General features: G+C 35.6%; 1 protein-coding gene across 4 annotated transcripts in view; it reads left to right on the top strand.

The window, feature by feature from the left end:
* SEPTIN9 (septin 9) overlaps nucleotides 1-26,006 on the top strand; it is a 324,173-nt gene that overhangs the window by 217,020 nt on the left and 81,147 nt on the right. Inside the window, exon 1 of one of the 4 annotated variants that reach the window (XM_051995519.1) lies at nucleotides 15,867-16,128. The exons of the other annotated variants lie outside the window; for them this stretch is intronic. The gene's annotated coding sequence lies outside the window, so the exon portion shown is untranslated. Of the gene's footprint in view, nucleotides 1-15,866; nucleotides 16,129-26,006 lie in introns of those variants that run through there. 4 annotated transcript variants of the gene reach the window in all.

Below are 26,006 nucleotides of genomic sequence, written 5' to 3'. Positions count from 1 at the left end.
GATATGACATATAAAGTCATGATGAAGACTATAACACTGAAGCACATTTGATAAGTTGCTATAGGAACAGAGTAGTTGAGGAATTACTATTGTTTGTAGCAAGTATGAAATTCAAGCATCTGTAGTAAAATGACACCTCATTAGTAGAGATTTTATAACCAGTAATTGTAACCTGATATACATATGTGACTGACTTATACTTACCTGTTCAGTGACTGATAACATAATGTAGCTTTTTAAAAGGCAGATACCATTTTGGTTTTAGTTTTTCTATTTCCAGCATCTAGCACAATTCTATGCAGAGAGTAGGCACTTAATTAAAGGCTATTTAATTGAATTGTTGAAAACTAATTTTTACCAATTAGAAGGAGAGTAGCCATTCTAAAATAATGCCTTCCCTATCATTTTGAGAATGTATTAAAATTCATAGGCTAGATTTTACATCCTTGAAGGAGAAGCTTTATCCCAAAGGAGTCGTTTGGATGAAGTTGGACATCTGAAACCAGAATGTCCTATAACAGCTGACCAGATGAAGAGACAGAAGAAGAAATATTCCTGCCTCCACCAAAAGAAAAAGGAGGAAAGGTCAAAGCAGCTTTGTTATCAGAGACCATAAACCTGCCTCCTCCATCAGAGTGTCTGCTGGGAATACACACCCAACCACTCAGTCTTTTTCTCAGTGTTTCGTTTGAATTTTTCCTCCCTCTGACCCAGGCAAAAAGGCTCTTCTTTTATTTTTCATCTTTTTAATTTTTTTTCTCTTTTACCTTCAGTTCCCATGGTATGGTACTAATTAAGTTCTTCCATTCCATGAGGCCCCAGGGCAGTAGAGAGAGAAAAAAGATGAATACTGCTGTGTGGGGCCTCTGCCTGATAGAGTTCCCAGCATGGGGTCCCTCATTTTTGTGCTTTAAAGTCAGACATTTTGTATGATAAGGTGAAAGTAGATCCATTGATGAAACTATGAAAAGTGACTGGCAGCAGAACAGCTACATTTTGGAAAAGGAAATGGAGTATTGTGGTTGGTGGGTGTGGGTGTGTGTGTGTGTGTGTGTGTGTGTGTGTGTGTGTTTGTGTGTGTAAAATAGCCTTGACATCACAGCTACTTCTCATAATAATTTTACAATGGCTAGCACATTCTGGAATTTAGCCAAGAGAAATATGAAAATGATAGTCCTTCAACAATGATGAAGTAATAACCCTGACCAGGTATATCTATCTTAGTAATGTCTCTGAATAGTGAGGATGGGTGACAGCTTCTGGGTTGAAGTCAAACTATGCTGAGAAAAGGAGGTTTCAAGTCTCGACTAAGATCCTAGCACAAAACCTAAGGGGTTCTGAGGACTTAAGCAAAAGGACTTCTAGCAGGCATGAGTACTTCATTTACCAGAGTATTATAAGCATGAACCCACTTCACTTCGGATGTCACATAGATTTGGTAGTAGATGAGGGAGGGAGCATTTTTTAAAATCAACTTTTCTTAATCTTTTCACTTTAATAAAATATTTCTACAAGCTAATTAAGTCTGGCTGACTACTATCAAATGACAATCATAGAAAAAGTATATTGGCTAGAATTTATGAGCTCTAATATTAGAAAGATACCCTTTAATTCCTTAAGGGACTATATAGTCTCTTTTCTCTTATTTGCCACTGAAAGGGGAGTTGAAAAGTAGTTCCAGAGCCTTCCTCTTCCTTATTAGACTATGAGTTCTTTAAAGGCAGCAGATATGTTGCTGTCTTCTTTGTAAGCCCAGTGCTTAGCAGAGTGTCTGGTACGTGGTAAGTGATGGATGAGTCACTTAAAGATTAAGCCCAGAGAAATGACTTGTGACTCCAAGGGTCACACAAATAGGTAATGGCAGAATCAACCCTAGAACTATATCTCCAGACTGCTAGTCCAAGGCTCAGTAGGGGAAGGTGAAATTCTTAATATTTAACCTGGAATATTTTATCTCCCTTAAATGTTTAGTCAGTTTTGCCTAACCTCATTCTTTACTTCAACCGGTAAATTTATAGCCTACATGTTTTATGGAAGTGAACCAATTCATCTCTTTTTGCCTGGACTACCAAATACTGGCCCCATTCAGACAGATATAAGGAAGCTGAGCTCCAAATACGAAGTAGCACAGTTTCTTTTCCCAGGGGTCCAGCTGTGCAGATGTGGAAATGAGTAATTTCTTAGTCTTCACATGCACATTTGCAAATTTACAAAGCCAATTTCTGCTATTGCCTGGTTTAAAGGACTTTTTTGATTGTTCAATCAGTTATCATAGTAAACGGTTTAGATAGTTTACCTCAACAACAAAAAAAAATCTTAAAGCAAGTTTTGGCAGGTTAGTCCAATTCATTCTATGCTTTAAAAATCCACGAAATGATGATAAATGGTAATGACATTCTGTAATGATATATTCTCTTTTATTTTTTAAATATCAATTTTCTTTTCTGTTTTGATTTTAATAATCAACAAACCTATCAGCATAAAAAGAACAAAAATAAGCTTACAAACAAAACCATAATATTCTGCTAAATAGTTTATTTTTAAAGTATATATTGAATTGAATAAAATTGCCCTGTTGTGTCCCCTCCTGATTTTTGCTAAATTTGACTTCTTCCTTCCTTTCCTTCCTGTACTCTTTCTTCCCTCTCCTCTTTTCTCCCCTTTCCCCCTTTTCTCCCTGTCTTCCTTCTAAACTTGCCCTACCTTGTAACAAATAAATTTGTCAAGCAAAACAATTCACCGTACTAGCCATATCTGAACATGTTTCTTTTCTCATTTTGTACCTCTACTTCAGAGGTTACTAAGCTTTTTTTTTTTTTTTTTTTTTTTTTTTAATGGAAACAGCTATCATCAAAGAAAAAAATAGTTTGACTAGACATTTCCAATATTCATATACTTATTTATGAATAATAGCCATGTATATATTTAAAATTCACCTTAATTCATTAATGGCTTATATAGCTGAAAAAGATACCTCACAAAGATGTATACCAACAAATGGAAGAAGTGAACCATTGTCTATGCTGACTGAATCATGATATTCATTTTTCAGCCTCATCTAACAATTATGTAAAGGTTTTTGTTGGCTAACAAATTTCTACCTTGTCTAATGTCAATAGTTTTTTTTTTAAACTAATTTGAAGGTATTGTATTATTCCATCAGTAATCATTTATTAAGTGTTTACTATGTGCCAGAAAATGTGCTAAAATCCTGGAGATATAAAGACAAAATATTTATAATCAGTGGTATTAAAAACTTTTTCTGAATCTTTTCATTTGGAAGATCTTTAAATAGGTTAAAAATTTTTTTCTTGGTTTTAAAGCGTACAGAAATGAGTTTTCAAAGGAATTGTTTTCTGCAACAAAATCACATGATGATGAAAACATTTTCAAACATCTGTTTGCAAAATGTTTTCTCCATAATGTGAGTTTTTACAGAAAGCAGTTACTGTCTCATTCATTGTTAAAATGTCACCTTTGTCTGACATCCAAAATATATAAGGAACTAACAAATATAAAACCAAAAATGAGTAGATCCAGAGGCTAAAGGATATGAACAGAAAAAATATATTTTTTTTTCAGAAAAAAAGAACTGCTAATTATTAACAATCACAGGAAAGATTGTACCAAATAAATAATTATAGAAAAATGGCACATTTGACAAGTTAGAGGAAAAAAAAAGATAAATGGTAGAGATGATCAGTATTGGAGAGATGGAAAGACAGGCACACTAACATTTGGGGAAATTGTGAATTGTTCTAGCCATTCTGGAAAATAATTTGGCATTATACAAAACAGTAACTAAAAAGCCCCAACCTTTTGATCCAGAACTCCCCCTGCGAGGTATAATCTCTAAGTAGACTAAAAAAAGAATGAAGGACCCAATATAGACCAAAATGTTTATAGCAGTCCAGTTTGTAGTAACTAAGAACTGAAAATAATGTTGCCTGTTGAGTAGGGAAAAGATAAATAGATTGTGATTTTATGAATATGATGGAATATTATTGTACTGTAAGAAACTGAATGTGAAGAATACACAGAGTGGTAGGAAAACTTATATTGGGGCAGCTAGATGGCATAATGGAAAGCGCACTGGCCCTGGAGTCAAGAGAACTTATTAGCTAGGTGATCCTAGGCAAGTCACTTAACCCCAATTGCCTCACAAAAAAAAGAAAATTTATATTAACTGATGCAAAGTGAAGTACACAGATATAGGAAATACACAGAGTGGTTATAAACATGCAAATAGAAAGATAAATAACAATAATAAATATGAAACTATGTGCTCTTTAGCCAAACAGTCTAGAAGAGATTTGGGAATTTATCTCTCCTTGCAGTGTTGGATGACTATGTATATGGAGCACTTTATATATGATCAAACTTGATTGATTTGTTGGTTAGTTTTACTCTGCTATGTTTCTGGGCCTTTTAAAATCTTTTATTATAAGAGATATATTATGGCATAATGTGAAGCAAATGTTGTTATTTTAGTCATTTTTCACTTACATCCAACTCTTTGTAACTCTGTTCCTTCTTCAACTCATTTGACAGATGAGGAAACTGAGGCAGACAAAATAAAATGACTTGCCCAGAGTCACACGGCTAGTTAAGTGTTTGAGGCCAAACTTGAACTCATGTTTTCCTGACTTTAGGTCCTGTACTTTATTCACTGCGCCACCTAATTACCCTAAGAACCAAACAACAATTGTGAAATGAAGATGAGACATAAAATTCCAATAGACTTGGAAGCCTTTTGAAGGTAGGGATTATTTGTATCCTTAATTTTTGACACATAATAGGGACTTAACAAATATTTATACAGGGAAAAAAAATGAAGGTGATTTAAAACAAAAGATATCAATAATCTTTAAAAACATTTACATTGAAGAGTTATTGTATTATGTTTTGAAAATATCATTAGGCTGTATTAATGACATCCATTTGTCATCACAGGAAAGATCAATAAATTTGGGACACTTGTTTTTTGTAAAAGAAAAATATATAACATTTTTATTAAGCTTGGATCTCTCTTAATTAAGCACTTTTCAGAGAGATAGCCACCAAACTATTGTGTGGGGAAAAAATGTTGGCATATGTATTTAGAGATTTTATATATATATGTGAGAAATATACACAGTCTGTATATTTCAACAATAAGATTTGAATTCAAGTCTTTCAGCTCCAAGGCTAGTTCCATACACACTAGGCCTCTTACAGAATATAGAAATACCAAATGAATAAAAGGTAATTGTCTGCACTGTGAGCTAAGGAAAACAGAAAAGACTTCATACACAAGATTGAATCTGAGCTGAGTGTCAAAGGAAACCAGGAATTCTTCATAGAGATGAAAAGGGAGTATGTTACAGATATGGCACAGAGTTATTGCAAAATCCAGGAAGCAGGAGATTGACTATCTTATACAATGAATAGTAAGAAAGGTGGTTTAACTAACCTATAGAGTGTAGAAGAGAGAGTAATATATAAGAAGTCTGGAAAACAGGTTGCCAAGATACTGTGAATGGTGTTAAATGCCAAAGAGGAATTTATATTTAATTCTAAAATCATTGGGGAATTACTAGACTTCAGTTTTAAAGGGAGTGATGTAATCCAAATTTTATGTAAGGAAATTTCCTGTGGAAGTAGTATGCAGAAAGGATAGGATAAAGGAAAGACTTGAGAGAAAGAGTCTATTTCTTTTGCGATAATCCAAATGAGAGGAGCTAAGGGTCTGAACTTAGGGATGACTGTGTAAGTAGAGTGTAGGAGATAGATATGAGATGTGGAAATAAAATTTAGCAACTGATTGGAAATTCAGATTAAATGAAAAGTAAAAAACTGAAGGGTGACATTAAATTTGTAAAGATTAGGGAACAAAAGTATGGTGCTGCCCTGAGTAATAACACAGAAGAGAATTGGGCTTGGTTAGAAAATTAATGATTTCTGTTTTTGGACATGTTGAGTTTGAAGTGCCAATCTATTCCGAAATGTCCATTTGTCAGATGGTGATATGGGACTGGAACTGGGAATCATCTCCATTGAGATAATAATTGAACCCATGGGAGTTGATGAGTTCATCAAGTGAGAAAGTATTGACAGTTAACAATAATAATAACTAGTATTTAGATAGCATCTTTGCTAAGTGCTTTAGCAATACTATTTTATTTATTCTCACAGCAAATAGATGCTGTTATCTTTTTTTTTTTTTAACAGTTGAAAAAATTGAGGTAAATACAGGTTTATGACTTGCCTAATATTAATTACATAGCTAGTAAGAGTTTGAGGCTGGATTTGAACTCAGTTTTTTTCTGACAGCAGGCCTTTCTAAGGAGAGGAGGGTCCGGAACAGAACACTAGGCATAGGCTTATGTGACAGGAAATAGCCTTTGCCATCTGTGTGAAAGATAGATTGGAGAAAAAAAAGAAAGCTGAGACAAGGAGAAACTAATAGAGGTTACTGCAGTAGTCTTCACAGAACATAATAGTAACTTGTTTCTTTCTATAGCATATTAAAATCTTCTTTCTGCTGTTGGCCTTGGATTATTTATTACAGCCTCTTCCCTTTCTCTCCCAAATTTTCTTTGCCACCAAGTCATTTCAAGGACTTTTTTTCATTTCTCAGTTCACTCAAACCTTCTTTTCTACATTCTTCCATACTTCTTCTGCCCTCTGATGTTCCTAGCTTCTATTTCTTTCAAAAATTTATTTTTAACATTCATTAAAAATTTTTTTTGAGTTCCAGATTCTCTTCCTCCTTCCCACCCCTCTGCCACCCAAAGAGAAGGCAAACAATATGATATCAATTATATATGTGAAATCATGCAAAAATATTTCCATATTAGTCATGTTGCAAAAAAAGAATAAACCACACAATAAAAAAGCTAGAATTAAAGAATAGTAAAAAAAAAAAAAAAAAAAGTTTACTTCTGTAAACTGTATCTGGAGATAGATAGCATTTTTCATAATGGCTCTTTTGGAATTGTATTGTCATTGTTTTGAGCAGAATAGCTAAGCCTTCCACAGCTGATCATTGTCATAATACTGCTGTTACTATGTACATCTTCTGGTTCTATTCATTTCATTTTGCATCAGTTCATATAAGTTTCCAGGTTTTTCTGAAATCATCCTTCTCATTTCTTTTGTTTTTAGTGGCAGATTTTTTAATGTTTTAATCAAATACAATTAAGTTGAAGTAAATATATAGAAATTAATATCTGCTTAGGCGTTATTGTTCTGGAACAAACAAAATTGCATCACTTCCCCTTGGATTGTCTGTAAACATAGTGTGTGTTGAGCATAAAGTTTTATGTAAGTTAACATTAAAGCGTACCTAGAAAATCTTACATTGGATAGCAGATTTTTCAGTTGTTTTGGATATTTTGTACCAAGAAATTTATCAAAATTGCAAATGTGTTTATGTGATATCTTGATCTTTTCATATATCTTTCCATAAACATTGTACATCTGGCAAGAAATCATACAGCATAAACTGCAAGTTATTCAGAAGGCATTGATGAACAAGAACTGTATTTTGACTTGGCAATAATCATTTAATGGGGAAGAAAATCTTGATAATTGTATCACTGTATAAGATATTCATTCTTAAAATGTTGGCAACTTTTAATATCAGTTATAAAAAGTGAAATAATTTATATCAAATTATTTTACTAGAAACAAACTTGTTAGTACTAATATTATACTTGTTTATTTCCATTCAATGAATATTTTGGTATTAATAAATCCCAATGAATCAATACATAAAAATAACTTGTATGGAGGAAAAAGCAGGGTTCTGCTTTTATAGCTATTACTTTTTGAGGTAATTATTAGTACTTATAAAAAGATATTCTTTTAGTTAAATCAAGGATATAGATATAATCACCAAATTTTAACTCTGGTGTTTGGTTTATTGGGAGCTGGAAAACAGTATTAATTATATGCTACTGCTAGAATGTAGTACTATGTAGTAATGGAGTATCACTTCAGATGCACTATTGACTTTAGTAGTATTCATTGCTTATACATCTATTTAGAGATCATCTTGCTATATTTTAGAATTGAAATTTCAGATTTTAAATTTAAATTGTCAGGTTTTTTCTACATATAATCTATTTTTCCTTGGTTACAAGTTTCTTGTCTTCCCTCCTAAAAATAATGGCACAATTAAGTAGTATATTACAATAAGACATAATATATGTCATTTCTTATAGCACAGTAGTACTCCATATACAATCATATACTGCAACTTATTGGCCATTTACCATTTGATAGGAATTTCCAACTCCTTGCTGCCACAAAAAATGCTGTTATGAACATTTTTGTACAAATAGATCCTTTTCCTTTTTCTTTGCTCTCTTTGGGATACAAACCTACTAGTGGTATTGCTGGGTCAAAGTGTATGCACAATTTTTTAACTCTTTGGTCATAGTTTCAAAATATTCTCCAAAATGGTTGGAGAGTTCACCTGAATTCCTGTTCCTGAAATCCATTTTATTTTGTGTAAATTCCTGCTTCTTCGCCTCAGAAGAAGTTGTGTAGTAGACTGCAAAGAAGACTGAAGCAGATTGTGAACAAGGAAACCCTATGGGACTATCATTACCATTGATTTATTAGCATAGCTTAAGACATTTTCTCTAAATGAATTCAGCTACTGAATGAACTAGTAGTTATGATTATTGTCACTATCAGTATTATTTGAAAGATCTTGGAAAATGTTATTTGTTCTGTCTTCAAAAGGAGGATTTTTTTTATTGATTGTTTTATAAGCCTAATCAATACCTTCTATTGGCCTCCTTATTCACCTGTGGCTAGTTTTAATTTCCTATTATATTGCAGTTTTGTTATCAGATGGAATAAAAGTAAAGTGTATATCTCCCTGTGCAACAAGAGAACTGTTCGGTTTTGCACACATATATTGTATCTAGGATATACTGTAACATATTTAACATGTATAAGACTGCTTGCCATCTAGGGGAGGGAGTGGAGGAAGGGAAGGGAAAAGTCGGAACAGAAGTGAATGCAAGGGATAATGTTGCAAAAAAATTACCCAGGCATATGTTCTATCATAGTTACTAAAAAAAGTAAAGTGTATAACATTTGAGTTTCTTATTTATTCATATTTAGAAATACTTAGGTCTCTAAAATTGAAATCAGTTATGTAAATCAGTCAAGTGAGAAATAAACAGTTCATTTTCTTGTTTTATTTACGGAGGCAAGTTTTTTTTTTTTTCAATTGGAAACATCATATATATTAGCTTATCAAGTTATTCATAGATCATGTTTTATTTATGTATCAGAGTATAAATTTGAAAGCCTTGCATTGATTTACAATAATATTTAAACAAGTATTTACAAAATTTTAGGATGGGCTTTTTATTATAAATTTGTCTCATCATTATTATTAAGAAAAAAGTGACAATTTTCTCTTTTAGGGCTGATATCCTTTGAAGCTCTTTGACAGGAAAAAAACCCAGCATGTTTCACAATAGTTTAAAAAATATCTTCACATTATCATATAATTTTCCAAATACCCCTTTTTTTAGGGGAATGTATTTATAAACTTGATTGCGCTTATAACTTGAAAACCTGTTTGTAACATGTCATTTATATTTCTCTACATAAATACTTGACTATGAAGCATGTAATATACTCAAATTACACAAGGGTTCACCTTTTAAGCTATTTCTTAAAATACTGAATTTTGTCCTGGCATTAATTGAACTTTATCAATTCTGAGTTCAATGTAAGACTCCTTCACTGCATTATTTTTTTAAATTTCCAATCACATTGAAAATTAATTTTAGTATAGAATTGCCATGAATAGGTTTGCAAAATAACAGATCTTTTAATGTCGGTTTCAGTTACATATTGCATATACGTAATCAAATGAACATTCATTGCTTCATCCATTTTGAATGCAAAAAAGATTTTGATTTCTCAACTAATCATGAAAATTTTTGGACAAGTGGACAGTTCTCTAAGTTGTACCATGTGTAGCTGCATATGATTTGCCAAGAATCATTCTAAACATATCTAAACTGTTCATGTAGCACGAACAGTTCTCCCATCATGTGGGGCTTTTGACACTTAGCACTTATAAAAGTAACTCCATATAATGTAAATGATCTTTTAATGTCACATGTGTTTTTTTTTTTTTAAGTCTGATTTTGCTTATTAAAAACATCTAATTGGCTAGGCATATTGGACTACTTTATAGTCTGGGCTACTGGGGATTCTGAAATTAGTAGATTACTTGCATGTGGGAGTTCTGAACTGCAGTATGTCTAAAATCAGTTATGTATATAGCCTAAGTTCATCATCAATAAGATGAGCTCAGTTATCCCTTTTATGTACATAACTCCTTACACTAGTCCATATCACCAATTTTTTTCTTGGATATTTCAGGTGAAATAGGGATTTCAAATTCAAAATGTTTAAAAGAGTGCTCATCATTTCTTCCCTCCTCCCTGCCTTATCCAACCCCTCTTCTTAGTCTCCTTTTTTATAACTGATTTCTGAGTGTTCAAAAATTAACTCATTACTACTTCTTGCTGTGTGCTCTTTGTCCTTCATTTCTAAAGAGGACCAATGACATCATGATGATGTCTATTTAAGTAGTAATGTCTTGACTTGTGCTTTGGATTTAAGTAAGGCAAAGTTGCACAAAGTCAACCTTGTTCTCCCACAAAAATGCAGATAAGAGAGATATTGTCAGTGGGAGAAGGTGGTCTAAAGTGTCAAATGTATCAGATAAGTCAAGAATGTGATGAGGATTCAGAAGGGTCTGTCATATTTGTCCATTGAACAATCTTAGTTGATTAAAAAACTCAGAAGCCTGATTACAAAGGGTTGAGGAATGGGTAGAGAGGAAGTAGAGAAAGTACAGTTTTTAAGGATTTTGTCTGAGAAAGAAAGAGATACAAGACACAGTTTGAGGGGATGGCTAGTGATTGATTAATATAGGGAGATGAAAATTAAATAGAGAAGCAATATTGGGTAGTAGTGGGCGACAAATGTATGTTACAGAGGGAATTGGAATGGGTATGAGATTGCTCTTTTACCTGAGTAACTAGTTGGTAGAAGCTCAAGTTAGGGTTCACCCTGATTCTGAGGGGTATAAGTGCTGTAGTTTAGGCTGTGTGGCCAATCAGTGGTAACATTTCTACTAATTGGGAAATATTTAACAAAATCAATAAAAATACAACAGAACATGGATGATGTTACTATATGGCTTTCTAAGTCAATATGCTACTTACAGGAATGCAGAATTCCTAATGTTTGGCTGAGTGGCCTTTATTTCTTTTAAAGTTTGATACCATCTAAGATATAATCCAAGTAGATACTAGAATTTTTAAAATGGAGATAAAAATTCAAGCCTACTTTAATAAAAATTGGCAACACAATGTAATTAAAAGGATATTCTAAGATGCAATATACTTAACAGAGGGAAGATATTACCATTCTGTCACTTATCTCTCCAATTCAGTATCATCTTCAGTTTTTCACATTTCACATACTCTCATTTGTCCAATCTTAATCTGTCTCCACAGCATATCTGAAACCTGTTCCTTTTTTTTCTTTTAATTCACAGCTGATTCAGACCCTCCTTACTTCTCTTCAAGTCTATTATAACTATTATAATTGGCTTTAAATCATTTTCATCTCAGCCATCAAAGTGATATTTCTCTCTCCCACACAGACATACATCCCAATTTAATAAACCTAATTAGCTGAGTTTTAGAGTATCAAATATCCTCTTTTTGGCATTTAAAGTTCTTTACAACCTAGATCCTTTCCATTTTTCAGGACTTTTTACATTTAATAATTTAGTAGAAGACTTTTTTTTTTTTTTATTTTTTAAAAGTTGGGGGAAGGCAGGTGTATTTTGTAGATATCAAAGAAGGAATTCCTAGATAGGGAAAGATTTGAAGATGAGAGACAAAGGGATAATAACTTTGGAGGCAAACTGCTAGAGGAGAAAGGTTAAGTATTGACCTTGACAAGAAGAGACTGGAGTAAAGAGAATTAGGGATTACTTCCAAGATGTTCTAAAGCATAAAACTTGAGGAGTTTCTACTGGTGGCATCTGTTTTCTGTAAAATATTATGTCCCTTTCCTCAGGCTAGAAATTGAGAGAGATTAGAGGAGAGAAGAGTTTTTGAATAGCCATTGTTGGAAGTGAGATAGAGAAAGGATTGTTGTGAGAACCTGAATGAGATTAGGTTACAAAATTTAAAAGGACCTAATCTATTTGGGTAAGTAATTTCCTCCTAATGGCTAAGAAAAGTAAAGAAAGCAGATGGAGTAACCTTAGGTTTAGATTTGGCAAGGTATGATAGGTGTCAGGATAAGGATTTAAGGGAAATAGTTTAATATGGAATGAGAACCACTGGGTCAAGACTTGTAAAAGGAAGTAAAATGATGACAGGCACAGGAATGATGGCTTGGAAGGATACTTCAGAATATAAGGACTATACATCTTGGTGAGAGCAAAAAATAGGTTTAGAGGAATGAGCCTTAAGGCCTTGTCTTTCTGCATATTTTCTCTTGTTGGCCATATCAGTTCCTATGGATTTTATTATAATTTCTTTGTATATGGATTCACAAATCTATACATTTACTCTCTTTCTTCTGAATTCAGTCTTACATCCCAAAGTTGCTATTTTTCATTTCATACTTCATATATAATAGGTATCTCAAATGTCCAGAATAACTCATTTCTCCCAAAACCTTCCCATGTATCTTCCCTAATTCTAAGATATTATTTTTCTAGTCTCCTAATTTGATAACCTATTAACAATAAAAGAAACCAAAGATGCATAACCTATAGAAGACTTGAGGATATGATAGCTATTGCTGAGTGTTTGAAGACCTATTATGTGGAAGAAAGATTAGGCTTCTCCTTGAGAGCAGAACTAGAAATTGCTAGAAGTAGGTTTCATTTGGCCGTGATGGATATTACATAATTTAAATGTTATACCTAAAGCCAAGAATATAACTGCATATAAACTGTAACATGGGATATTGAAGTAGTATAAGTAGTCCAAATCTATTAATGTCTTCTTTAATCTGTCTTCCTTAAACCTACAAAAAGGCAGTGTGTCACTATATTAATTATCCAGTGAGGGGAGTATATCTATGTTGTCCACTAGGTGGTGGTCTGTACAAGTCACTGGTCCAAGGCTCGCATTACTTTCTAGTATGATTGGGAAGGAGTTTTCCACAGTGTTTGAGTGTGACTCTGAAAGGCATTATGGAAAAATTGAAAATTAACACTGGTTGTGTTCTGAATTTCTCTAAATTACTGTTCTTAACCTGGGTCTAGGAACTTGTTTTTTTTTTTTTTTTTTTAATATTTTGTAACCATATTTCCATATACATTTCCTTTGTAATCCTAAACATTTTATGCATTCTTAGAAGTGATTCATAGTTTTCATTAGATTTCTAAAGGGATTTATGACATAAAAGGTTAACAAAAACCTTTACTGTTGGTTATGATGTGAAATATTGCTCACAAATTTTAAAAAATAGAAAATCTGTCACTGTATCACCCAAAATTCATATGTCTCCCCCTTTTTTAGTGACTACCTCCCTGCCACTTCACTGCAGTTAAGCAATAACAGATTTTAGCAACATAGTTGCTAAACATAGCAAAAATGAAAGAAAAAAATGGTGACACTGTAATGTAGAGCCCTCTGCACCAATAAGATCAAGTTCTTTCTTGAATCCATAGGAGGCACTTCTCCTCACCATGTGAGATTGCATTCCTTGAAGTTGTCTTTTTCCTTTGGTAACTTTCTTCATCTATATCTAACCTCAGTATTTCTCTGCTCCCCATGGGATACATTATGTCTTCTGGATCTAATATCTCCAGTTAGTCAGTGGGGGAGGGGAATAGGGAGGAGACAGAGTCCTCATCTCCCCACTTCTCCATCTAACCCTCAATAATTCTTTTCAAGGGCAAGGTTCTTCTCCAGTCTGGCTCCAAATCTAGAAACTAACATGCTCTACTGCTAGATTGGCTTGCTGTTTTAGACATACTGCCAAGGAAGTACAGTTGATTTTTTAAGTCATCAACATAGAAATTTCTTATGTGATGTAATTATCCTTTATCCAATGGCCAAAGCCAGCCCTATAATTCTCTTAATTTGACTAAAGACTTATTCACATTTTGCAGTGGACTAGTAGGAAAATTCCTTAACAGCTATTTTATGTTTTGGGATTACATTAGAAATCTGATTTATTCATTCTCTGCCTATCAGTTGAAGTGGGATGGAAAATTTCTTCCTTAGATTAATTACATTCTGTAGTTTCCCTCAGTCAATGACTAGCATTTATTAGGTGACTTGTTGAATGGTTTCATTTTAGACTCTTCATGACCCGATTTGGGGTTTCTTGGCAAGGGTACTGGAGTGGTTTGCCATTTCCTTCTTCAGCTCATTTTACAGATGAGGAATTGAGGCAAACAGAGTTGTGGCTTGTCTTAGGGTCATAGAGCTAGGAAGTGTTTCTGGCTGGATTTGAACTTAGGTCCTCCTCTCTCCAGGGTCTGCACTCTATCCACTCCACCACCTAGCTGCTATGTGCCATATGCCATTCTGGGGATACAAAATAAGGTAGCCTTCCTCCCCCCTTACCCCCCAACTACCACCACATCAGTTTGATGGAGGAGATGACATTTAAAAAAAAAAAAAAAAACTAAGTTCAAGCAGAATATTTACGAAGTGAATAATTAACAAAGTGAAAATTAACAGAAGGAAGACACTAACATAAAGAAGTGTAGAAAAATGAGATTTTAGCTGAGATTCAAATAAAGCCAGGGAAACTAGGAGACAGATGAAGAGGGAGAGAATTCCAGGCATGGGGAGCAACCAGGGACAGTTCTCAGAGGTAGGAAATGAAGTGTCTTGTGCAAAAAAGGCAGTGACACTGAATGGTAGAGTATGTAAGGGAAAGTAGGTATAAAGAATACTAGAAAGATAGGAGGAGGTAGGTTTTAAAGGTCTTCAAATGGCAATGAAGGGAACTAGGTTATAAAGGTCTTTGAATGCCAATGTGAGTGCATTAATTGAGGTGGGATGGTGGTGGTTTGAAATCTGTCCTTCCCCATATATACCTAAGTTCTTCTGTGGGTCTCCTACTACCAAACTTGTCTTCCTTAGGTCATTTCCCCCAGAGTTGCACTAGTTATACATTTGGAATTTTCCCTTCCCAGTTATAAAAAACATAAATAAATATATGAAATTCATATGGAAAAATCCTTAGATGATAATACCTCACTTTAAAACCTAGTTCTGCCACTTAACTAACAGAAGTTAGTCAATCTGTAAAACGAAGTTGGTTTTAAAGGTTCATCCAACTCTAAATCTAAATTTGGAAGTCACTTTAGAAATTATATAAATGTTTGAAGAATGTAGTGCTAGACTCTTTGACAGATAAGGAAACTGAGTCCCAGATTATCCAAGTTCTACCCACTCTTTCCATTTTATCAAGGCAAATTGATTAATACTGAGACACACCTCCTCCCACACAGAGAGAAGAGGGGGATCAGTAGCATTCCTTTATGGTCATATTACTTAGGTAACATCCCACCCCCCAGCCTGGTTCTCTAGCCCTGCAGGGGACTTGGAAGTTTATTTGGCAGAGTGGGATAAGGTTCAGGTCTTTTCAGAGCTTTTTCCTGGTGTTGGGAGAGAGAGAGAGAGAGAGAGAGAGAGAGAGAGAGAGAGAGAGAGAGAGAGAGAGAGAGAGAGAGAGAGAGAGAGAGAGAGAGAGAGAGAGAGAGAGAGAGAGAGAGAGAGAGAGAGAGAGAGAGAGAGAGAGAGAGAGAGAGAGAGAGAGAGAGAGAGAGAGAGAGAGAGAGAGAGAGAAGCTACATAGAAGCAGTTTCTTCCTTCTCCCTTTCAGGGATTCCTCCCTTCCAGCCAAGATTTTCTCCCCCTTGTAGCTGCTCATTGAATCTCCTCACTACTTGCTTCCCTACCTCTCTCGGCTGCACTTGGGGAGTCTCCTTGTTCTGAGCAGCCACAAAGCCCCTTTGATCATCTACGAGGCTCGGAGCCATGTGACCCGGGAGTGGGTGGGACTAGTCTCTCTACATATCCAGTGGGATACAGAGTTACCGCTGCTTGGGTAAGTCTACACAATTCCTTTGTTCTTTTTTTAATAATTCCATTTGTTACCTTGTGGGTCTCCAGATCGTTAGGTTCTCATCGCTGACCAGAGGCTACCAGCGGGTAGTGAGGAGGGGGGCCTGAAACAGGTAGAAACTTGGAGTTTGGTGAGCTTCTTTGCAGGCGGAGGAGTGCACTGAGTAGAAAGCAGGAAGCCTTGTGCCTTTCATTCTTGAAATGAGAAAGGTCAGAAGAGCCAGTTGCAAGACAGTTTAGCCTACTTTGAGAACTGTGCCTGCTGCAGGCTGAGTCATTGGGAGATGGGGGAATTTGCTTTCAACTTTAGGACCAGATTTTCTGTAGCAGAAGAGAAGAAAAGGTCTTTGTATGATTATAGTTATCTCTTTGTAAATATTTGGTCAAGTGAACTCAGTAGTCTAGTTTCTCCTGTTGGTGTTTTTCTTCTTGTAGAATATTTCAATTTGGAAGTGACTTTTCTAGCTTTTTATCATTTGGGAAAGCAAGAAAAAACTTCCCAAGAGTAACTAGCAATTGATCCCTTACCTTGTTTTTAGAATAAGAGGAGGTTCATCTGGGGAACCTCCAGTTTTTGAGGGAGAGGGGCTATTTTATTTAAATTTGACTTTTAAACTACCCCTTAAGCAAAGGGATTCTTACATCTTTGTTCTCTTTTCTTTTGAAAATTTGTGAATAATTTTTGTTGATGTATTTTCCTTTCTGGGAGTGAAGGGAGAATGGCTTTTTCTGTTTTGTTTTTTTTTCTAGAAAGTTGGGGGACAAAGTATTTGCCTTGCCAGAATGACTTCCCTCACTTTGAGGATGTAACTTGAGGGGGGCACTTTGCCACATGGAGTTATTTAGAGGAGTATAGATCATTATGAGTAGAGAGTACCATCTGCTCTTGAAATCTAAGCCCACATGTCCTGGGTTTCATTCATTTTTATAGCATCCTGTTACTTCCACTTTTTCTATCCCAGCCTCTATCTGACATAAAATTGCCTTGCGATTGTGGCAGGAGGTTTAAGAGTGACATCTCCATGCTCTCTTGTTTGAAATTTCTTCCTTTTGGAAGAAAAACAGGAGTTTGCCATTGATGGTTCGCTTTGTTTCTTGAAAATTCACATGTTTTTGCCAGTTCTTATACCTTTTGTCTGTTAGTATCTTAAGTATCTTAAGAACTTAAGAAGGCACTATGTGGGATTATTTAGAACTGATTTTGATCTTAAATGGGAAAATCTGAGAGAAAATTGGGAGAAGGTAATGAAAGAACATGCAAAGGAACAAACAGTTAACTCCTTTACTCCAAGCACAAATGCTGCTTGAGCAGCCTTTGGAGAAATCTATGGGAAGGAACTGCAGAAGTAGATTGCTGCTCATTCTAAGAAGGAATTTCCTGACCACTGCTTAACTGAGGCATAATAAAATGACTGTTCTTTGTTAGGGGAGATTTGAAGGAAGAGGTTAGATCAAGAGACCTCTGAAATTCTTCTGATTCTGAGACTTTAACAAACTTGTAAGGTTTTTATAAGGTTATTCCCAAGAAACGAGCCCCCAGTGAGTTGCTCAAGGTCTTATAGTCCGTACAGGACAATATATATGTAGCCAGTGCAAGAGGCTCTTCGATCTTCTAAACCCAAACATAATATGTGAAGTTTGTTAAGGATTTAATGATGTCATTTCTCTTTGATAAGTTCTCCTATGTATCGTGGGGTTTATTTTTAAAGAATATGAAGAGAGTGAAATGTTTAACTCTAGGGATCTTTGTGAGTCCCTTCGAGTGGAGCTTTTTTTTTTTTTTTTTTTTAAGCTAGGTTTACTTTTTTCTTTCCTAGGACTTTGCCTAGAACTAAAACAAAGATACTAGATTATGTTGCATTATTATTATAAATTCTTTTGTTATACTTATCTGTGAACATATTGTTATCTCAGTAGAACATACATTTCTTCTAGGCAGAGCCTGTTCCATTTTTTGTTATTTTTGTAAACCAGTACAGAGCACCAATACTTTGCACATAGATATCTCTTAATGATCCATTTGCTGCTCAGCATTTCTCTACTTAGCAAATTTTGTTCTATGCTTACAGTGCCAGTGACTTGATGATACCCCTCCCACATCAGTTGGAGTGGATGGAGCACCAATACTCCCCGTGGAGGAGAGTTTGAATAGCAGATGTGTTGACCAAAGCTTTGGACATGAAATTATAGGGTCTGGGTTTGAGTTCTGATTTAGCTGCTGTTGTTCAATCATTTCCATTGTGTCTCACTCTGTTCCATTTGGAGTAATTTGCCATTTCCTTTTCCAGCTCATTTTACAAATGAGGAAACTGAGGTAAACGGGATTAAGTGCCTTGCCCAGGGTCATACAGCTAGTATCTGTCTGAAGCCAAATTTGAAATCAAGTCTTTTCTGATTCTCTTTACCTACTGTGCTATTCTAGCTGCCCAATCACTTCACACTACCCGAGTTAGCACTTTTTAAAAAAATCTAGAAATCCGTTTCTTCCTCTGTGAAATTAGAGTAGATCCCTAATGTGACTTTCAGCTCTCTCTAATGATTGTAGTAGTACGGGTGCCCATGAACCTGCTGAGGTTAAGGATTGTCCTTCCTCAGAGAGAAAGAGAGACAGAGAGAGAAAAGCAGCATCATCACTATACCAGAAGAATATCACACACACACACCCCTCCCATTAATACACAGATTTTTGAACATCATATCTTTTTTAGCTTTTTGTTCTGACACATGACAGTTCAGTAGGCCGTTTAGCTCGAGATCACTGCATTGCAGGTATGGAGATACTCAAAGTTCCTTTGAGGAAGACAATTCTCTTAAGTGATGTTGCTATTAATGTTCCATCTAATCAGAATAATATAAAACTTTGCAACTTAAAATCAGAACATACACTCTTCAGTTTCTTTTTTGTGTGATAGATTTGAAAGACTTTAAAATTGTTTAACTGGAGTCCCATTTTTCTTATTTCCACAGCACATTTAGAGGAGAGCCCCATACTGGCTTCTGCATCTCATCAAGAATCTAGAGGGCCTCTCCCATTTTCATTTGTACACAAGAAATGCAAATTCATTTGCCTTTATCCTAAGAAGAAAGAGCAATCTATATTTTTAGGAGGGAGCAAATGATTATTTCAAAATCAAATATTAAGTGCCATTTTTAGATGATCTGTTCTTTGAATTATTCACCTCCCCAGACCCTACCCATTGACCCTTCCTGTCTTTTTTTAAATGGTTAATTGGTAAGTAAACATACAATACCTTGCCCAGGGTCACAAAGCTAGTCTGAGTCTGAGGCCAAATATATATGGAATGGTTGAGGACAATTACTAATTCTCTCTGCTCTCCTCTACGGATGTTTCATAAAGCTGTCAAAATGATATTCTGAAGCATAGATCATCTCCCTTCCCAAAAAATTCTGTTGGCCTTTCTCATATTAAAACAAACAAAAAAACAAAAACTGTAGTTGAATATTTAAAACCCTTCAGAAATCTGTCTCTTGACTACCTTTCCAGGAGTACCACTCCCTTTTCACATTGTATCCAGCCAGCCAGAGCTACTTGCTATTCCTCACATGTGACCTTCTGTCTTCTATGTTCTTGACTTTTCATGCAAATATAGTTTCCATGTCTGATTGCTTGTTACTTTCTCCTCCCATCTGCCTCTTAAAATCCCTAGCTTTTTTTTTTTTTAAAGCTCAGTTTATATATCACTTTTAGTATTTTGTCTGAGAAAAGGAGAGGATAAATCTGAGGAAAGACTGAGAGCATGCTTCTGGAAAAGGTTTGCATGAGGGAGACATGCGCATATTTATAAGCTTCTGAGAAAGAACCCTTGGAGATAAGAGAATGGGATCAAAGGCACATCTGGTGGGTTTGAAACTGGTATGAAGAGTGGCCTACATTATCAAAAAGGCTGGAATAAAGGAGGAGAAAATGGAAGATTATGTTACAGTTGGGAGATGAGAAGAAATGGATAAGAGAACTTATTGAAAGTGTCCTTAATTTTCCTCAGTAAAGAATAAGATGAGGTTTTCATTATAGGGGATGGGAGAGTGGGGAGATTTGGAACAGCTGCTGTTTTGGGGGATTGCCTTGATTCCAGTAAAGACCCAGTTGAGAGCAGATTGCATACATTTGTAGCAGGCCCAGTCTACAAAGTTTCATGACTTCTCTAATAAGAAAGAAGGTGAATGGTGGAAGTTTGACAAGTCCTGAGCAGTGACAAAACAAAGGACACAGGATTGTAGGATAGAGTATTGTGTGGAGTGAGACAGATTAATTAACTATAGGGTCATGATAGGGAAGGGAGGAAAGTGAAGTCTGCAGAAGTCATGGGCTGAGAAGTTAATGCTATAGAGGCACCTAGAAGCACAGGCAACTGAAGAAATTGTCAAGATATCAGAGAGACCCCAGGAAGTTTTATGGTATTGTTTTTGTCACTGACTTTCTTTGTGTCCTTGACTACCTATTTCTAGCTCATGTTCTCCAAATAGCCCCATCTTTTGGAAACCAAGTGATAATTATATGAAAAGCCCTGTGCTAAGTGATGAGGCTACAAAGAAAGGCAAAAATGTGGTTACCTGCCCTGTAAGCACTCACATTCTAATGGTAGAGACAATATGCAAAAAATTAGATATGTTCATAGTAAAATGGAAAGTAATTCTCAAGTGAAGGAACTACCAGTGAGACAAAGACCTCCTGCAGAAGAGGAGATTTGACTTGAGTCAGAAAGCCAGGAGTCAAAGATGAGGAGAGGAAGTATTCTAGGAGGGATAGAGAGACAGTTGATGAAAAATCAGGGAGTTAAGAGATGGTGTTGTATATAAGAATCACCCAGAAGCTGAAGGGTTTTATATTTGATCATGGAGATAAGAGAAAGCCACTGGCGTTTATTGGAGGGGGAGGATGGTGGAGAGGAAGTTGACATGTTTAGAACTGCTTTGAAATTTTTCTGTCCTTCTACTAGAGAATGAATATAAGCAGAGACCTACCAGAAAGCTATTGTAGATAGACAGGAGTAAGTAGATGGTGAAAGGAGTATGTAGGGTAGGAAATAAAGTAATGATAGGGCATGTGCAACAAAGGGTGGAGGATGACTGGGAGGTGCAGGAAGGGTGATGTTACCCTCCTCAATAACAGTTGAGAAGTAACAGAAGTGTAGATTTTGGGGAAAGATACTAAATTCTGTCTTAGATGTGCTGACTTTGATATATGTTTATGTGATTTCCAGTTCCATTCAGTTTGAAACATTTCATGATTTGGTAGTAGAGACACTGGGCCTGATTATATAGATTTGGAAATCATCTGCATAAAGTTATTGAGATCACCCAGGGAGAGTAGAAGAAAGACCAAATTTTTGGAGTAGCGCCTGTATTAGTAGATATGACCTAGCAGAGTATTCTGTGAAGGAGACTGAGGAGTGGTCGATAGAAGGAGAACAGAAGAGACATTGTTCCATTGAAAACTTACAGTATATGGTAGAAGAACATCTGCTGCATCCTAGGCGCTGTACTTAGTGTTTTACAAATATCTCATTTATTCCTTACAACAACTTCATGAAATAGGAACTGTTTTTGTCTTTGTTTTGCAGTTGAGGAAACCAAGGCAAACAGGATAAATGATTTGCCCAGGGTCCCACAGCTAATGTGTCTGAGGTTAGATTTGAACTAAGGTCTTCTTGATTTCAGGTCCAGAACCTTATCTGGCTGCCTCAGCTAGTAGGTATTCAATAGGGCAAAAGGTCAAAAAGGATAAGGATTAAGAAAAGACCATTAGATTTAGCAATTGGAGGATTATTAATTATTGATATTTTGGGAGAGAACAGTTTTAGTTGATTGAGCAAGGTCTGAGAGCAGATTTCAAACAGTTAAAGAACTATTGAAAAGAGAGCAAAGAGACAGCAAGTTTAGATGACTTTTTTTTAAAGCTTAGTCATAATGGGGATGCGATTTATATAAGAAGAATGTTAAAAAGGATGTTTGGGTCAAATAAGGGTTGTTTAAGGATGGGAGCCATACATGCAAAATTGGAAGAAACAGGAAGGCAGCTGGTATATAAAGAAACATGATTAGTGGAGATGATTAGCGATAGACTGGGGACAATCTAGAGAAAATGGGATGGAGTAGGATCAAGGATTTGGATTTTACATGGACAGGGTAAAGAAGATGATGGGGAAATATGTTTGAGTAATGTGAGAAAATGGACTTCTCATAGATAAGTCTCAATTTTTTTCTCAATGAAGTATGAGTTGAAGCCCTCAATTGGAAGACTGATAGGGAGGGTGCTATGGGAATTGTGAGAAGGGATGAAAATGTTTAATAGCTATTGTGGTGATATTTTTCTCACAGAGAAAAAGAAGTCTATTATAGTCTTATTGGAAGTTGGTTAATTCTTTTAGGTCAACATTTTTACTAGGAAAACATCAATCAAATCTGAGTTTATTCACTGAATTATGTTATGCAAAACCCTCTTAATTTCTCCTTGCCTTCTGATTAAGCAGTGCTGACTATCTATTTACTCCACCCTTGTAAAAAGAATTTGTATTTAGGGCCTAAAGTTCATCTTCCTAATTCAGCTCAGTGGTTGAAACAGAACAGTAACCACAGTTACTGCTGGTTGGTGGAACCTAAGAGTGGGAGTTTTAATTGTTGTTGCCACATATATTAGTTTTGGGGAAGTGAAATTTTCTCCATATCTGTCTGGGCGGTATTTGTAATTTTCTATGTTGGGGCACCTTCCTTTCCCTGGCTTTACTCTCACCCCTCCCCCATTCCAATCCCCATTCTAGGACAGGTTCTGTAGAGGCCAGTATCATTTTGGATTCAGCTGCTGCTGATGTAAATACTCGAAAGGCTCCACAGTCCAGGGACAGATTCCCATAAACTTTGACCTTTGGGTGTTTCTTAGTGGAATGTGCTGAGGCCACTAAGTCCAGAAAGAACCCAAGGTTCTCTAGCCCCAACCGGTTCCTTATCACTCAGGCATTGTCCAGGTACATTATAACCTTCTCAGACACATTCACAACCACCAGTGGAGATTAATTTTCCTTGGATCTAGGCTCCCTCCTGTTTTTAAACTGTTGTTATTTTTCAGTTGTGTTCAACTTTGTGACTCCATTTGGGGTTTTCTTGGTGGATTACAGGAATAGTTTGCCATCTCTTACTCCAATTCATTTTACAGATGAGGAAACTGAGGCAAAGTCAAACAGTGACTTGTCCAGGGTCACACAACTAATGTGTCTGAGGCTGGATTTGAATTTAAATCTTCTGACTCCACTCAATCTCCTGAGCCATCTAGTTGCCCTATTTTGAGTTACTCTGAAGCAGTGCTATATAATAATAAGAGAAGAATCTGAACCACTCCTGCCCTGCCAAAGGCTCTGATCAGAAGTGGCATTTGTAATCTTTATAATGACATCTTGAGAACAAAGTTTATATAGTGTCCCCACACCTACTGTGATTAGACTGATTAATTGGCATTATGCTAACAACACAGTGGTTAAATGAATAAATGAATTAAATGAATACCCCACTAATCAAACAGTTTGGGCTTTTGTGGGCTTATTCTAGGATGCTATTTTAGAAAGAATGCTGGATTTGGAATCAGAAAATCTGTGTTCAAATCCACATCAATTAGTTTCTCCAAATGGGTATTTACTGAAAAGATAGAATAAAGAACAGAGCATTTCCTCCTATACATAATATGTGGGAGCACACTTTCCTCTATGCCCCATCCACAAAGCATTTACTCTACGAAGATCATTTTTTATGGTGCTGCCTTAAATCCACAGTTGTTTAGGCCCATGCAGGTCATTCGAGGCTTTGATCCTTAACAGCAAAAGCTGTCCACAAATTGAATATCCTTACTCTTCTGGCCATTTCAAAGCTTAAAAAGTTCATTCCTTTGAAATAGGAACGACTAGTATAGTAGAACAGTAGAAACCACAGCAAGTCCATGGGCTTAATTGTTCCATGTCACCCCAAGTGAGGAGAATGGGCCACTTATGCTAGTTCTGTTTCTTTCCTGAAGGCTTACAGTAGGTCTTTTTTCCCCCTCTTTCCCACATAGCAAGGAGGGAAAAGAGAAAAGAGAAAGAGATACAGAGACAGACACTGACTCACTTTGGATGATTAGTGTTTTTTGAATGCACCTCCAGTTCTAGCTCAATAACCAATCAAAAGTCCTGTACAATACACTTAAGTGGAAAATTGGGCCCATCAAACACTTCCAGAAGTGGGCTTACCAAACATTTATGCTCCCAGAACTGAGCCCTCTTTAACCACTCCCCTTTCACACTAGTAAGGATATCCTGTTTGCCTGAAGCTTTTTGCTCAGCCCAAACTAGATGCCTTTTATTTCTTTTCTTGCTTTTTTCAGGTCTGTACTTGTAGACCAGTTTAAGGATGCTGAGTAACTGTTTGATGATCTTAGGTGTGGGTGAACTAGTTAATTGCTGGTGGCACCTTAAAAATGCTTATAAAGGAAAAATCTTTGTTGTAGTTTGATTTTGGAGGGGAGGGGGATCATTTGACAAGGTGGGTGAATGAATGTCCCTGACTGATGATATCTTTCTTGGGATGTTTACAAATCAAAGAATTGACCACTTGCATTGCCTTCTTTTTGCAATGATAATACATTTCTTTGGATACTTATAAATCGAAGGATTGACTTTGTCTTCTTGTTGCAATAGATCGGGGTCATTTTTTCTTTTGGGCATCTTAGCCAGTAACAGGAAAGAATGTTGGGCCATTCTGATAGGTTTTAGGAAGATTTTGACTTTTATAGAGGGGCTACTTATTTGCAAGCGCTATTGTAAATAAGTTGTAAGAAAGCATTACTATTGAACTGCTTGTCAGGAGAATGTAATAATTAGTTGGGCCGTGGCTCTGTTTATCCAAGGGAGAGTCACTACTTTTTGTGATGTGGAGAAGTTAAGAGATAGAAGCAAAAGGAGATACCTTAGAGGACATGCTTGAGAAGTAAGAATGGTGAAACAAAAACAAAGAGGACAAGAAAGCAGTTCTACTGCAAACACGAGAAAAAGAAGTAACTCTAGCTGAGAGTACTACAATCTGGGGGATGATGATAGATGAAAAGTCTCTTATAAATTACTAGTTGTAAAAATATTAACTAGTTGTTATCTCTCCCAGTGGTTTTGCTTTCAGTATAAATAAAGTTGGTCCTTCTTCCCAAGGCCAATTGATAGGAGCAAAGGATTGACCCCAAACAAAACAACCTCCTTTTCACTCCTTTCTTTATCATAACATTTTAATCCATAATTTGAGAGGTAATTGGCTCAGATAATAGGACCTCCACTGTGGCTTTAGGACTTTTTGTTTTGGTTTGAAATTTATTCTTCTATACAGAAGTGGCATGGTATAGTACAGTAAATAGTGAGCTTCAATCAGGAAGACCTAGTTTAAGTTCTGATCCAAACTCATCTTGGCTACTTGAACTTGGTTGAGTCTTTTTGTAAAAATAGTTACAGATCTGCTTTGGTAGAGAGAATTGGTTCATCTACTTTTAGTTCCCTACCTCAGTGAAGTCATGGAGCCAGAAAAAAATTCTTCTGTATCTAGTAATGATCCTGTAAACAAATTTAAAAAGAAAGTAAACACTTTGTCTCTCAGGTCAAAGTCATATCTTCTTACTGCACCTTTTAATTCAATCCAAATGATTAAGACTTTCATTGATATATATACATATATTGTATTTATTATACTTTAAAATATTTAATATGTATGGGACTACCTGTCATCTAGGAGAAGGAAGAAGGGGAAAAGTTGAAACAGAAGTTTTTGCAAGGGTCAATGTTGAAAAATTACCCATGTATGTGTTTTGTGTATAAAAAGCTATAATAATAATAAAAA

This window comes from Antechinus flavipes, chromosome 4 (genome assembly GCF_016432865.1).
Source record: "Antechinus flavipes isolate AdamAnt ecotype Samford, QLD, Australia chromosome 4, AdamAnt_v2, whole genome shotgun sequence".
Classification (NCBI taxonomy): Eukaryota; Metazoa; Chordata; class Mammalia; order Dasyuromorphia; family Dasyuridae; genus Antechinus; species Antechinus flavipes.
This window is presented reverse-complemented; position numbering and strand designations above follow the sequence as displayed.